This window comes from Ostrinia furnacalis, unplaced genomic scaffold (assembly GCF_004193835.3).
Source record: "Ostrinia furnacalis isolate ACB-3 unplaced genomic scaffold, ASM419383v2 OfSCF0389, whole genome shotgun sequence".
NCBI lineage: Eukaryota > Metazoa > Arthropoda > Insecta > Lepidoptera > Crambidae > Ostrinia > Ostrinia furnacalis.
Window position 1 is genome coordinate 1,110,095 of NW_021130628.1, and position 13,267 is coordinate 1,123,361.

Below are 13,267 nucleotides of genomic sequence, written 5' to 3' on the forward strand. Positions count from 1 at the left end.
AAATATAGAGTAATGTTATCTTAATAAGGATTTGACCTTGAAATTAGGTCAATTTGCTATTTTGTACACCTTAATGTTTGTGCGCGGATTTTTAAAGATATTATTATAAGATCTTGGGAATAGGTAGGTATAGGTAATCTTTCGAAAATCACCATCAAATTTCCTGATTTTGGACCTTCAATATTATGTAAAATTATTAGAAAGAACTCAGAGAGTGGCACCAAAATAAGCCATTCCTATACCTTGTACACAAGTAGCTTCATAAAATTGCGTTGAGCACACACAAGCAGTCCCTAAAACATCCATTCAAGTGAGATAAACAGGCGTGCTATATTCCACAAGATATCAGAGCTTATGAAAGAGCGGCTTTTGAAGTATTTTCCATTACATTAGGCAAGTTGTTAATTTCGCTAAGACCGTTTTTTCGCAGGGACTCAAGGTTGACGAACACTGTAAAAGTGTGCCATGAGACATGTTTGAAATAAGATGAGATAAACCATATCATGCAAACGTACTTTTAATAATGATAATAATATAAGTGCTGAATCGACTTCTGTCTTTGTAGGACGACGGTCCGCAACAAAAATAAAAAATTGTGTGATTCCGGTTTTACAAAAATATTTATAGGCGCTTTTGCCTACATTGGATAGTTATACTATGCAATTCAATTCAACAAATATTTTTTTACTTACACAAGATTATTTATCTTGAAAATGTACAGTCAAGGTGGGACTTCACCTTTTGCTATTTTATTCCATATTTGTTTGCAATGCTTAATGGTTTTAAAGCATCAGTTGCCTCAATTGCCTGGCAAAACTAATAATCATAAGGCCAATAACACTTCTTTGGTCATTACTGTAAATGACAAATGAATGAAGATTTTTAATTATACAGCACAGTAATTTTACTAACTTTTATATCTTGGATGTTTTCTTACAATATTGTATTTGAGTCTGTTTAAAATAAAGGTAAAAGTCCATCCAAAGTTCACAGTAGAAAGCTTTTTTACAAGCAACCTTAAAATAGCTAAGAAGATACTTATTCTTATCAGTCTAATATTCATAAAGTTCTGCCGAGCATATTATTCGGATAAGCAATACTATGCTTCAAAAAATTTATTTGGACGATTAAATTGCTTACACCCCATCATTTAAAACCCTTCAAGGGGCTCTAGTAAATTTTATTATCAAGCTTGTTTCAAGAAATTATCTAAGTACTCAGTGACATTTAACTAATGCTCATTTTCCCAGCTTATAATTTCAATGAGATACTAAATGCTTGGCATTTTGTTATTTGATTTCCAGAAGCAAATAATCTACGTGAAGTAGCTTCCGTATTTTTTTAAACTATTATGAGTATTTTACCACTTTTATGGCTGATTATTCAATCGTCGGATAACTTTTAACTGAAGAATAAGTTTGGTACATTGACAGTTTCAGTATGGGAAATATGTCAAAATGACAAGTTTATTCTTCAGTTAAAAGATATCTGATGATGGAAAAATCAGGCCTTAGGGGTGTAATTTATCTGAGACTTTGAAGATAATGATAATTATAATGACGCGACGCGCCTGTAATTATACTATGTGAACACAAATATATTCGATCTTCGAACATTTTTCAGTTACAACTTCATTTTTTTATTACCAACTATTACACAAAAAAATATGTGATACACACACCGGCAGATTTAGAGGAACGCAAAAAAAAAGCTAAAAAAGAAGAAAATTGACAGGTATTTTGACAAGTGGCTTTTGTTTATGTGTTTATAAACTAATGTCAGATTGTTTTTATTACACTCTACGTATTTTAAATTTGTTTTGGTAAGAATAATGGGTATTTAAGAATTTTCCGATACTTTGCGCTTAATGCTTAATCTGAAAAGAACTTTAGTGGATGCTGTATAAGGGGACTGTGGATTCTTTACCGTTTACACTTGGATAGAGCATATTGTTCTGATACAAAATGAGTGATTTACCACCAACTTCTGTGGCTAGGGCTGTCGCAATGATCGAAGAAGGGCACACTTATCGCTCAGTCAGTCGCACATTGGGTGTATCAAAATCGGTGGTTCATCGCATCGTCCGGCGTTACAGACAGACTGGATCGTACGTGCGGAGGGTTGGGCAGGGCAGAAATCGGGCAACTAACGCCTTAGATGACCGTTTCATAGTCATGCAAACTTTACGAAATCGTCGTCAAACAGCTGTTCAGACCCGAAATCGTTTAGAAGAAGTCCGTAACGTCAATGTAAGTGAAAGGACAGTGAGAAGACGTTTGAAAGAAGTTGGCTTAAAGTCTTACGTGCCAGCAAAGGCCCCAAAACTCGAGGTAGCTCATCGTGTAGCAAGATTAGCATTCGCTCGGGAGCACCAAGATTGGACAAACGAGTGGAGTGATGTTTTGTTCAGTGACGAGAGCCGCTTTTGCGTAAATTTCGTGGACGGGAGGGAAAGAATTTGGAGGCATCAAGGGGAACGTTATCACCAAGCAAATTTCACTGAAACTGTATCGTATGGTGGGGGGTCATTGATGGTATGGGGCGGCATATGTTTAGGAGCTCGCACGGAGCTAGTGATCATCGATAATGGATCGCTCACTTCACAACGATATGTAACAGACATTTTGGAGGACCATGTAATGCCATTTGCCTCATTCATAGGCGAAAATTTTATTTTTATGCATGATAATGCACGCCCCCACACTGCGCGGATAGTGAGTGGCTATCTGAATGAGGTTGGCATCACGCAATTAAACTGGCCAGCGCGGTCACCAGACATGAACCCAATCGAACACGTCTGGGACTATCTGGGAAGAAGGGTTCGACGGAGAATTCCAGCTCCCAACAACGTCGAAGAGCTTAAATTGGCGTTGTTGGAAGAGTGGGACAACTTGTCCCAGGAAATCATAGACAAAGTCATTCATAGCATGCAAAATCGTGTACAAGCTTTAATTAGAGCCCGCGGCGGCAATACACGTTATTAATTTTTAATTTTTCTGAGTTTGTTGTAAAATTAAACAGTTTTAAGTTTCAAGGGAAGAAAGTTAAATTTTTATTTTCTGTAATTTTGGTTCAATTCTTTAAAAAATTATATTGTATAAGTTACATTTGCATTTATTTTAGTTAGTATAAGACCAACTGATTATTGTAATATTAAAAAAATAGGTATAGAACCTACATTTGCTTCAAAAATTGACCTTTTTTTTTGCGTTCCTCTAAATCTGCCGGTGTGTGTATATTTTTTTAAAATAATTTTAAACTTACTACCCATTTCCTCATAAACGCGTAGAGGTATTAAATTGAAATTTATACCGAATACTCAGGTCTATAATACCTTTAAGTTGTAACAAAATCAAACTTCTATGTCAACGCAATCAAAAGAAACAGCAATTTAAGCTGCATATTTTGAAACTCGCAAGTACCTACTCGCAGGGGAATCAAAACCTAAAGGGTACTTCCAGTCGACCTAGAATCTTGAAATTTGGCATGAAGCAACGTTTTATAGCACACATGAAGGAAAAATTCCGAAAACCTTAAATTTTTAGTTACATTACAAAANGTAAAACGTCATATAAATTTGTAAAATTACAAAAATCTCACACTCAATGACGCATAACAAAAATTTTACTTATTACTTAATTTTGTACGTAAGAGAACTTTGCATAGAAATAAATAACAAACATTTGCAAGAGATCTAATATTAATAGAAAAGTGAAGCATTTAGATGGAACGCATAATTATGAATTTTGTAATTAAGTATGTCAATTCCTTTTTCTTTACATTGTCATCAAAATATTTTTTGTTTAATATGCTGTTTACAAAATAGTATTTATAGCACCATTATCAGCTGCATATATACGATGTGTAGTATAAAGCAGTGAATAATTGAAAATTGCAAGGGACAAGAAAGCCGAGCGCAATCATATTATGGTGTTTTTAAAATATATAAATGGACGCCAAATGTACAAGAATTGACTTATACGATACACGCACTAAATTGAACACTTATTGGCTAAATCTATCACAAACAGTCCATTGAGGTAATTCATAGAATGAATTTATTTTTGTTAAGTATATTATTAAGGGCTAGCTTTCAACACTGCTTATCTATGAGTAATTCTGCACTTAGTTGACATAAGTATGTAGTAGCTTATTCAAAAAATTAATATCTGGGACTAGAGAACTGACTATACGGGATTTTACTTGTGCGTAGTTTCTTAAGACCAAACTATTGGAAGAAACAACTGGTGTACTTAGTAATATTTTAAATGTAGGCACTATTCTGAATGTCAAAACAAACGTATTCAGTTTATTTTACTTCATTCCAAATGAATTTGGTACTGAGCAAAGATTGTTTTTGGTTACAAAATGGCTTGTGTCTGTGTTAACGTGTAATAACTAAATCTACATAATATTCTATGGCGTACTATTAAAATCGACTTATTCACCCACTTGGCGTACTTATTGTGAGAAAAATAGTCATTCAAATGCATATTGCATGAAAAATATTTTTTATCCATAAAATTTTGTAAATTTGTATCCAGATATTAAAATTTAATTGGCCCACGCAATAAAATACCTAATGCAAAAGTCAGAATTGTAGTTAGGGTACACAGAGGTATGGCAAATCTATGAAATTATACTACGAAAGATGGCAATGGTTCCATGAACTAGTAGTTCACAAGCATTCTAGAAATATTAGCATAAAAACACTTATATATTTCAGGGTCCAAAAGTGTGCGTAATTAAGATTTCCATAAGTTGTTTAGGAAAATAATAATTTAGTTCTAATTGAATAAATGTGTCATTCACTATTCTGAATGAAATCGTCGACAATCAGTCGATCATGCACCATAATATTATCTGTGTATCTAAAGAAAATGGTACGGTAGTTTTATTATTTTTAGTTTTCGAAAACTAACTCGCACAAAATTCTTAAGATACACAGAGAAAATAGCATAAAATTAGGAGTGAATTCAATTCAATAAGTTTCAGGGGACTGCGAGACGATGGTCATTTTCTGAATTCCTCGACTTCTCTAAATAACATTTTACATTTTAGGTTACTTACATCTATTTTCAACGTCCAAAATATCACTTCATATTCAATCACACTTTTTGATCGTCAATTTTTTCCAATATCAAATTTAACACAAGTATCAGTCTCCACATTAAACTGGTCTTCTTGATTTTGGTTTTTAATTGTGATGTTCGTTGTTTTAGAACGCTGTCTCGATGTGTTTTGCAGTTGAATTTATTAATTCATCTGCGAATTCTGGTAAAATTTTCAACTTCGCGTAATCCAAACTACGCGAGATCGATTGACCTGTAACAAGAAAAAAAACCACATTAATTTTGGACGGTGCATTGAATAAAATTTTGTTTTATTTTAAGTTCTTGGGAAATAAAAAAAAACGTAACTTGGCGTAGCACTACCGTACCCCCTAGGTTCTAGTTAACGAAAGATTTGTAGGAGCTTAAATCTGAACCATTATTATAAAATAAATAATTTATTGAAGTTCTCTACACTTATTCTATTTTGTGTGTTCTGAAACATGAAATTATAATTTTTCTTTTCGGATAATTGACTAGAGTCGAGCTTGTGTTAAAAGTTTTATGAAACTTGTATCGAAATAATTTGGGCACTTTGTAGCTCCTTTCCAACCTGCTGCTGCTACCATGCCTGAAAGTTCTGAAACGTATGTTGAAAAACATTATTTTTTCATTCATCTCATTATCTAAAGCCTTAATTAATGGACTTTATCAAAAAATAATATTAATTTTCTTTGCATCAACTTTTTTATTAATTCCATTCAACCCTATTAAATAAAGCTCTATAAAAGCGGCAGACAGCATAGTAATCTCAATGTAATTCTCACGCAGTCTGAATGTGGATTATCAGCGTTTTCCTCCGGGCAGAGTTTGTGCTGAGTTGGTGGAGTGTAAATCGTAACCTGCCCGCCGTAGCGTCGCCGAGTCTGCGGCGCCCGCCCCGCGCCCTCCAGGTGACGACCCGGTAGGGGGAGGAGGGTGTCGATATCGATAGGGTTAAAGTTTCGAAAAAGTTTTGTATCTTAAGTTTTTGAGGCTGATCATTCTTATTAGGCTTTGTAATACAGGTAAGTAATACTTTATTTGTATCTTTTGAAATTAATTTGGTTAACCTATGGTTTTTGGTGTTATTTTTACTGGGACAAAATATGTTAACTAGACAAAACATCGTGCTAGATAAGATAGGTACTAAATTAAGGGAGGTGATCTTAAAAACATAGGTTCTTTTTATTAAAATTGCAATGTAGAGTTGAACAGAAAATTATAACGACGAAACCGCGAGAATCATTTGCATTTGGCCAAAAATGTTATTATCGTTTAAATGTTATCTAAATATTGCTTTTTTGCACTGTCTACAATAGTTGGTAGTTAGCATTGGTGGCTTTCTTAGCTTCACTTGTCAATAGGTCAGCGTTAAGCCTTTTCCTACGCCAACATTCATCGACATCGCCGCGCCCCGCCCTACCAAACCACGATAAATCTGTCGCATATTCAGCGATGTAACGGACTTTCTCTGCGTGACTCATTGCCCAGAATAAAGTCTCTCGCTCTTAATACGACGTAGATAATTGGCATACTTATACCGAAATAAGACGGGTGAAGCAGGCTTATGTGAATAAATACAGCGGATTAACGGCCAGTGGAGTTACAGCCGTGTGAAGGACCCCGCTAGAGTTATTCGAGGGTCAATCAAAGATGGCCGATGCTAGAATGTTTTATGCTGAATGCTGACAGACCTTTATCAAGATTGCCTGACGAAACTACGGACATTTTGCTTGCACTTGGTGAATTAGACGAGACGTACTCGTATATTTAAGTTAAAGTTAGAGCACTTTTTCTGTCCGAGGAATTTCTTTTTAGCTTTTACGTTTTATCAGATTTGTTTATTTATCATTCAGTTTCTTCGCAGCAACTTTAGCTAAATTGTCTCTTACAACTTATTTATTTAGGTAGGTGCAGTCTGATATGACATTGCTATTGTAACTTTTGTAGATTTACCATACAAATACAGTCTCGTCATAAATTATTGAAATAACTTGTCACTGTAGGCGCTTGGATATCTCTCTGCAGAGAGAAACTCGCCTCTATACAAGACAAAATAGTAGAGCATGTTGGAATTCATGAATTAAACTCAAAAATTTCAACTATCATATAGTTGATAGTGTATTTTAAAGGTCATTCATTGTGTTACAAATGAAAATAGTGTTCTATTTCTATCACTATGTTTCATTCATTAAAATATTTCATGAAATTGGCCCTTAATTGAAACTATTGGATGTGCCAATTAAAAACCGATCGTATCAATTGCTTTGTTTATCAAAGGAGTCAATACCACACCATGAATGGAACTATACCTAGTTTTATACCGTAACAAAAAACAAGTATTTTTAACTTCGTTTTCAAGACAAAGGACAATGTTCGTTCTCCATACATTGTTCGCCGTTAGATCAACAGTGCCGAAATAATACTTTCTAGGTTCTAAATGATACAAATCTTTATGTAAGAACAATTATTCCTGGCGGACCAATTCTATAAACTTATTGATAGCAATATTGTTATCATAACCTCTTACTTACTAGTATTGTATTATATTATTTTATGCACATCGATTTGGGAGATGTTCTGTATTGTAGTTGTCGCAGCCAAATTGTATTATAATATTGGACGGGTTTTGGAAATAGCTCGGCGTTCCACTTTTATGATTTACTTACTTACATTTTGCACGTAAATAAATAACATGAATCCTATGTTTACTTTCCACTCTTGNGGCGGTTTCTGACAATGTCCTTTTCTTTTTCGTCTTTTTTCATGTAGGTATGTCCTCTTGTTACAACACTGGTGTCAAAATTCATACTTTACTATGACGTAAATGTAATACTTAGTAATGAAATTATTCAACGGAAATCTTGTCACACAATACGAAAAATCGCGTCACAATACAATACCACGGCACAGCCTCAATAAAAACTGGAAGCGGCAAATAAATTAAAATGCGGTCGCGAACCGTGACAATCGGCTTTCCTAGCACTTAAAGCCACATCTCGGAGTGTTACAAATCTCGACCGATCGCTATAAAGGAAGTGTGCCCTAAATAACTGAGGTCGGAGAGTCCCCCGTATGAATAAATTTGCGAAACGCCCCGGAATCACTCGATAACCAGCAACGCCTATGCTTTATAACCCGTGACATCCGAGGCTGAATTTATAGTTCACTGTCGAAAAAATTGGAAAAGTTGCGAGGACGGGGCGGACATGTTAATTTGGACCTTGTATTTATTTTTTTGCGCGCATTTACATTTTCATTTTTAGTGTGAGGGGAAATTCGGTTTGCGTGAATTAAAAAGTAAGCTTTTACTTGCTTTTTCGGAAAAACTATTACCATAATTGCAAAAATGTTATAGAATAAAATATTTTATTTTATCATCTTATTTATGTAGAGCTTACTTTAGAGCTCTTTAAATCCAATTAGTTTTCGTTTAACTGGAAAATAAGACTTTGTTTTTGAAATTGGGGTTTAAAGTTACTCGAAAAACTAGTGATTTGGAAGGATTTTCGCAGGAAATTGCTGAAAAGCTTTCGGTGGAGTGTTCAGATGACTCTAGCATATATTATCTTCGTTAATTAGGTACCTATTTATTGTTATGTCAAATTAACCAACTGAACCATTTCGTTGCTGAATGCTGGATGCGTTCAGCGCAGGATCGGTCTTTATGGAAATCCTTGGGGGAGGCCTTTGTCCAGCAGTGGACGTCATTTGGCTGAAACGAACGAGCCATTTCGTAGTGAATGTCCTCACGGCTAGTACTCGTAGTTTCGTAGCACTTTTGTAATGCCTTTGCTCATCTCCTCAAGGTTTTTACACACACATAATAGTTACTAAACGTACACATTTCCTAAAAAGGTGGTTATGAAAAATGAATACTGTAGGAACTAAGGATGTCACTTTTCCTGCAACTGTCTATGAATGAAATCGTACATATAGGTAAAAAGTAGTACAAACCAATATACTTCATTTTAGAGGAACAGCAACTTATACGTAGTTTTCGACGCAGACTCCGATCGCCATACTTTGATTTTCGAATTATTTTGTTCCGATAATCGCCATAGCTCGTATTTTGAATACTTTGAATTGTGTACCTTTATCTAGGGGTGCAAAATATAAGACAATTTAGCAAGTTTAGTAGTTTTTGACGCAGATTCCAAAAATCGCCATAACCCGATTTTGGACTGTTTTGAGTTGTGATACCCTTTATCTAGGGGTGTGATATAAAAGACAATTTAACAATAAAGTGTTATTGTATAATATCTGCGACCGCGGCGCGGGGTGCGGGGAGGGAGCACCTGTTGCTTCAAGGCGGGGCGGCGACGCCCAACGCCCCGCCACGTGGTAACTTATCTTTTGAAACTTTGTAAGCCTTAGGCGGTTGTTGAGGAAAGTGACTTAGCAAGTTTGAGGGCGCAGCCTAAGGTATTGTTGATACGAGCCTTTGCTGTTTCAAAAGCTTTCCTTGCTAACGCAAACCTTCTTCGTTTACTTTGATATTGATTGATTACTTATATCTTACAATTTTTTTCTTTTTGGAAAACATGTAAATCGGTCATATTTTTAACTTTTATACAAGGGCGATACTACTGTTCAATAACTGCTAATATTATATCAGCTTGTTATTCACAATAAAAACTTGGGTAATAATTGGTGGCGAAATTTTTTTTCATTCGGAAAATCAATGTACAAAAAAATTTTTTTTTTACCTAATAGCACTAAAGAAAACAAGAATGATTTGTAAAACTCAGTCATCATAACAAGTGCAGTCAGACAAACAATAAAACATAATTTTTTCAGCCTCTGCTGAGCGACTTGGCCCACTTTTAGGTTGGTCCATGGGCCAACTCTCTGAATTGAATTTTAAATATTTTTTCTTTCTTTCTCCAAAAAGCAGTTGGATCAAAAGTGCAGTATCCAAATCAGAAGATCTCTCGCCCTTACAACTTTCAAATCCTATCTCCCCGACCTCTTAACAGGCCTAATTTGTTCCCGTTGTTGTGTTAGGGCTGTCATTACCACTAAATCTAGGCAAGACTGCACTTTATTAAGAAAGAACTACGACATCAAAATGATTTTTGGGAAATCCAACCCAAAAAGTTAAGTATTAAAAAATATTCAAGTAGATGACTATTAAAGGAACATGTTCAATTTCATTATAAATCTAAAATAGTAGAAGACATATTCTGATATTATTTGGAATTTTCAATAAGTGTAATTGTAAGAAGACTGACTTGAAATATTTTTGTGAAAACGTTTATTTACTTATTTTATTTTAATATTTGCTTCTACTAGCTATTATATTAAAATCGTTTGTAAAATATTCCTCTATGCATTATTTTTGAGAGAAAAACATCGTGTTAGGACACAAAAATTAGTTAATTCTCCACCAAAATGATCAGTCGACTGGTTCAGTCATACTTATGCTAACCACAAGGGGCAGCCCTACCGATAATCCACGTTTGGGGTCCCGCAATAAAATCATAAAATCGTTAGCAGTGCGGGCGCGCGCGGCCCGACATTAACACGTAATCCAATTTGCGTGGCCGCCGCGAAGAATGTTAAACCGCCACCAAAAAACGGTTTTAGCTAACGTTGCGAATTTTTTTTTCGATTTTTAGAACTCTGCTGGATTACATGCACGGAACCTTAAGTAGGTTTAAAATTAACATGGTTATATTGTAATTTTATGTTTTAGGTAGATAAGTAAAAATAAACGTAGTCTAAAGTATTTTTTTTACCAAAAATCTGCTCGCTAATTTTGAAGCAAATAAAAATAATATAATAATTTTTTTTTAATTTTCAATGAACATTACTTTTTTTTTAAATAAATACAAAACAGTATGAAACGATAGTAATTATCAAGTTTTAGTGACGAAAGTTTTTAAGTCCCTGTGGGTGAGTTTTATTACTTTTATGTAATTATTTGGATGTTATTAAACACAACCTTGATTTATCATTTTGGTGGTAGAAAAATAATGACTCAGGTATTTACCTGATAGGCATAACAACTTAAAGGGTCTTTGAGATAATTTGAAATATTTTTATAGGAAAATAAACGTAGGTAAACTGGTTTGAAATATCAATATTATAAACTTAATTACAGACAAAAGCTAGCTCAGAAAAATCTTAAATAACCATTCCAAATTGATTTACGTTCACGTCAATTTTCCACCATTAACATAGTGACGCGAAAGTGTGTAAATGAGACAGCGGAACGTGATAAAAATATCAGCTCCGGGGAATAAGTCACGTAAGGGCCAAGTTGACATCCCTAACTATGTTGGCCTCATTTAAATAACCGATCAAACTCAATCTCGGGCTCTCGCTCGTGCAACAAATAAGTGGCGAGAGCGGGCGCGGCAGCGGGTTGCTAGACATTTATAAGTACAGTGTGCTTACTATGAGTTTACGTGAGGTGTGCTCGCTAGCGAGTGCGTCAAAAAATCTATGAAGATTTTATTTCATGAAAGTAGCTGCTAGAAGCGCTGTACAATATGTCATACATTTAATGTCATTTTTTTACGCAGTCAAAGTTCAGTACCTCAAGTACGAAAAACTTTCGAGTTCGTTTCGTTTGCGTATTCAAAGTGTCATCGAAAAATTTTGTACGAAAAATTAAACAGCGCCCCCTAGGGCGGCTATAATATAGGGGGCGCTGTTTAACTCGAAAGTTTTTCGTACTAGAGGTACAGAGCTAAACACGGTGGTCGTTTCAGCCAAATGACGTCCACTGCTGGACAAAGGTGGTATCTTATGTTATTGTAATAGGTGTCGTTTTGCAACAAAATGTTGGCTGATGTGCCGTTGAACTGAACCTATTTTAGCTTCCATTTACACTACCCTGTACCCCACTACGCATGGTGGATGCGTGCAATATGCAAAGTTAAAAACACGAAATCATAAACAAAAAACAAACTATTAAAAATGTATCCTGCTCATCATCATCATCATCATCATCATCATCATCATGATTTTAGCCATAGGACGTCCACTGCTGAACATAGGCCTCCCCCAATGATTTCCATGTTGATCGATTGATAGCGGCCTGCGTCCAGCGCCTTCCTGCTACCTCAATAAATTTTAGCGTCCAACTTACAACATCTACAAAATCATTCTGGCTACAATTGTTTTAGAGGTTCTGCTAAATCTTTATGTATACAAAACCTTCGTTTTCCACAGAGGCCTCTCGAAGGGCACGCACATTAAAAAAGCCGTCAAATTATGTTTTTTAAACGAATGTTTTTGACATGGGCCTTGTTTCTGAACTGAGATTTTGAGCTTGAGTGTGCTCATTTACATAAGTATATTTTAAAAGTTACAATTGACGACAAATCAAAGGAACCAAACTAATACTAGCAAGACGCTCTTGGCACACTCGCTACCGCTCATACAATCATTGTTAAAACTCAATCTGTCAAACAATAACTGTTGGACAAGCTACAAGTTGGATATGCCGCGCTCATCCGCCGACTTATATTGGCTGCGAAAATTGAGACACAACTTTTAATGGTATTTGAATTTTTTCATGGGGTTAGAAGTTATTGGATTGCCTTATTAGGTTTCGATGAAACAAAATAAGTAGAACTGATAGTCTCTGCATAATTATTATAGAGACTAGAAATTAACAATACGAGTAAAGTTAAGCAAGCAATTTTTCTTATAAAATCTTTAATGTTGAAGATGGTAATGAAGATAATTCGTTTGTAACAATAATTACACTACACGCAGTTTTAAAGATTTAACAATTGGAGGCATTTAAACAAAGAATCAAAGAACATTTTAAATCTAAAATAATTCCGCCTACGAAGATTCGGGAAGAGCTAATTCATAATAATATTGACACAAAATATACATATTAAAAATGCATTGTAACTTTTCAAAGCGAATTTATAAATCGTCCGTCAAGGCGGCAAATATTTTAAGTACATATCTCTAAGGCTACAGAACGAGGAAGTAAAAAGAGCAAAGGAGCTTTTTATTAAGCATTCGGAGGGGGCGAATATAATGAATAAATTCCGCGTAAGGGCCCCTCGTAACGCAATTGAAAACTTTTAACAAGTGCCGACAAATCGTGTGTTAAGGTGGCTCGCACCTAATTATGGTGGCGCCGAGCGGAATACGAAATCAGTTAGGAAATTTTAAGACTCTCCGGGAGCCCTTATGAAAATCAG

At 35.0% G+C, this 13,267-nt stretch overlaps 1 protein-coding gene across 1 annotated transcript in view; it reads right to left on the reverse strand.

Moving 5' to 3' along the window:
• foxo (forkhead box, sub-group O) overlaps positions 1–13,267 on the reverse strand; it is a 112,188-nt gene that overhangs the window by 2,280 nt on the left and 96,641 nt on the right. Inside the window, exon 9 of the mRNA XM_028318061.1 lies at positions 3,560–5,325. The gene's annotated coding sequence lies outside the window, so the exon portion shown is untranslated. The remainder of the gene's footprint in view (positions 1–3,559; positions 5,326–13,267) is intronic.